A 3,016-nucleotide genomic window follows, 5' to 3' on the forward strand; every position below is an offset into this window, starting at 1 on the left:
CGGCTTCTACACACGCAGTTGTGAAAGCTAGCTAGCGACACTCCGTGACCTGTGAATTTGGTTAGAGTGGCTTTAAGGCTGTGCATGTCTAGGCATGCCACAAAAGGAATTGCAGACGTTGAATGTCACCTTCGAAATGTAATGAAGAAATACTCTGCAACCCGCTGCTTGGTCTTCAGTACAATCATATTTATTTTAATTTGTTTACAATTTCGTCACTGATTTACTTGATTTAAATCACGGTAGCTGCCTCACAGGGCACAACGTGACAAGTGGGGACCGAAACAATACGGAGCACTACGAAAGGTCAAATAGATAAGAGTTATTGATTCTTGAATCGGGCGAGGTTATGACGATAAGAACTTTCGAAAGGGGACGATGGAAGGGGAATTTGACTACTTTTATTTTACCAGGTAAGGCCTCACTGAGCCATGTAGCTCTTTCTCAGAAGCGACCTGGCTATCACAAACGATAGCTCAACGAAGTGGCTTATCAAGTGGAAGTTTATAACAGCCAAATACTCTAGACGCGTGAAGTTTATTCCAAATGCGGAAGGAAAAACCGGAGGACCCGGAGAAAAATCCACATGCCCACAGAGAAAGAGACATGCAAACTCCAAATATAGAGCCATCAGGGCCGGGATTGAACCCACGACATCCTGCATACCAGGCGAGGCAGTTAACATCTCGACGCCGCGAATTCCAAAGTGGAGCAGTGCGAGGAAAAAAGCAGACAGAAGTGTTTTGACCTGCAGTGTGGTGAGTGAGTGGTTGAGTGAGTAGGTGATTGAGTGGGTAGGTGAGTGGGTAGGTGAGTTGGTGAATGAGTGGGCGGTTGGGTGAGTGTGTGAGTGAGTGCGTGGTTGAGTGTGCTGTTGTGACCTGCAGAGTGGTGAGTGAGTGGTTGAGTGAGTAGGTGATTTAGTGGGTAGGTGAGTGAGTAGGTGAGTTGGTGAATGAGTGAGTGAGCGGTTGGGTGAGTGTGTGAGTGAGTGCGTGGTTTAGTGTGCTGTTGTGACCTGCAGTGTGGTGAGTGAGTGGTTGAGTGAGTAGGTGATTTAGTGGGTAGGTGAGTGGGTAGGTGAGTTGGTGAATGAGTGAGTGAGCGGTTGGGTGAGTGTGTGAGTGAGTGCGTGGTTGAGTGTGCTGTTGTGACCTGCAGAGTGGTGAGTGAGCGGTTGGGTGAGTTGGTTTGGCTGTGCTGTTGTGACCTGCAGTGTGGTGAGTGAGCAGGTGATTGAGCAAGTGAACAATTGGTTGAGTGATGGGTCAGGTTGTTGTTGTGGTAACCTCTCGTGTGATGGTTACACGCGGGAGGGAACAATCAGTTTCGATAGACCGAGTGCTCAGTATAGGTGCACTGATATGTAAATTATGGAATACAGCCTTGCCAAACTAGAACAGAGCAACCGACATTGTCTTTGAGCTGCTGCCTTTATAATCACCACCAGTGGCATTGTCATCAGCAGCCATGTTGTTGCCATCCCCTTCACAGAGAGCCATGGTGCCACAATCCGCACGGATGGAGTACAAGGTCGTGCTATTCCCTGCCACCGCTCCCTCTATTCCGATGTTAGCCATGGCTGGGAATCGAACTCAAGTTGGCTGGGTTTAGCACAATGCGGTAAACCTCCGATTATCGGAGGGTTAGCGGGTCTCCGATTAGCTTCCCGCATCTCCGATTAGCACGGTTGGCTAAGTACACTGCGAAATAAGCTCAACATACATACAACATACACACCATGTTCTTAACTAAACATCTTGCATGTGTCTTTGCTGCATCTATCAACACTATCGTGAACGTGTAATAGTGTTCTACTGTCCAGTGATGGAGCTGATCCCTCCATGAATTTCCTTCTTTTCATGACATCAGCATAAGTCGATAAGTGTGTTGACCTGATGAACTTTGTTCAATGTTAATAAGTATACAGTACAAATGACTGCACATGCATATATCTGGCCATGAAGTGACCATCTGCCAGCTGGTTATTAATCTACCAATATTTGTGGTCGGTTAATCCAGAAAACTCATGAATCATTAACTTTAAAACATCCGCTGATATTTAGCAACAGGGCTAAATTACAGTATGCATATTCTTGGTTCTTTCGGTAAAGTCACATAGATATAAAACAAAAATCTAAGTTAAAAGCAAAAAACCCACGACGTTTCGATCGCAACACAAGCACTCTTCTTCAGGTGGTGATAAAAGAGGGGGCAAGTTTCCAAATGCAGCCGCATTTAAGGGCTGCAGAGTGAGTGGGCGGGGGAAAGGGCTGCAAGAGAGACAGGGGGAGAGAGAGGGGGTGGGGCAGAGATAGGGGGGGGAGGGGTAGAGATGGGAGTGGGGGGGGAATTGCACCTCGCTACGCCCATCCACACTGCTGACGGTAGAGGCCGTCAAGGAAACACAAATTCAAATCATCAACCAAAGTGGTTGATGACATCTTTCCAATGATTGCTGAGTTTAAAACTGTTGTCTCGGTTGAAATTGTGTGTTGTGTCTATATATTTGGATGGCTTCGTGAACGATTCTTTGTTGATAGCCAGTCGGCTTGCAAAGTACCATCGTTTTAGAGAAATAAATTTCGTGTGAGCCAGCCGCATTAAAGTAATGATCAGCTACGGCAGAAGTATTGGTCCTGTCGTGTTTCAGATCTGCCTTATGCTCACGAATACAGTCGAGATATGTCGCTTAGTTTCCCCAATGTAACTACTGCCACAGACACAGCTTAGTTTGTAGACGCCGGGGTATTGCATGTCAGGGATTTTGTCCTTCACAGATGCGATCAGGTCACGAATTTTTTGTACTGTGTTAAATTGGACCTGGATCTTGTGTTTGTTCAAGATTTGGAAACATTTTTGATTATCCCTGATATGTAAGGTAAGGTGACGGTTTAGATGGGATCTTCAGATGGCTCCTTCTTCACGGTTGGGTTGATGGCTTTGCGGATTGTGTCGTCAGAGTATCCATTCGCCTTGAGAGCCCGGTGTATGTGTTTGAGTTCACTGGTTAGGT

The sequence above is a fragment of the Lampetra fluviatilis genome, chromosome 46, assembly GCF_964198595.1.
Source record: "Lampetra fluviatilis chromosome 46, kcLamFluv1.1, whole genome shotgun sequence".
Classification (NCBI taxonomy): Eukaryota; Metazoa; Chordata; class Hyperoartia; order Petromyzontiformes; family Petromyzontidae; genus Lampetra; species Lampetra fluviatilis.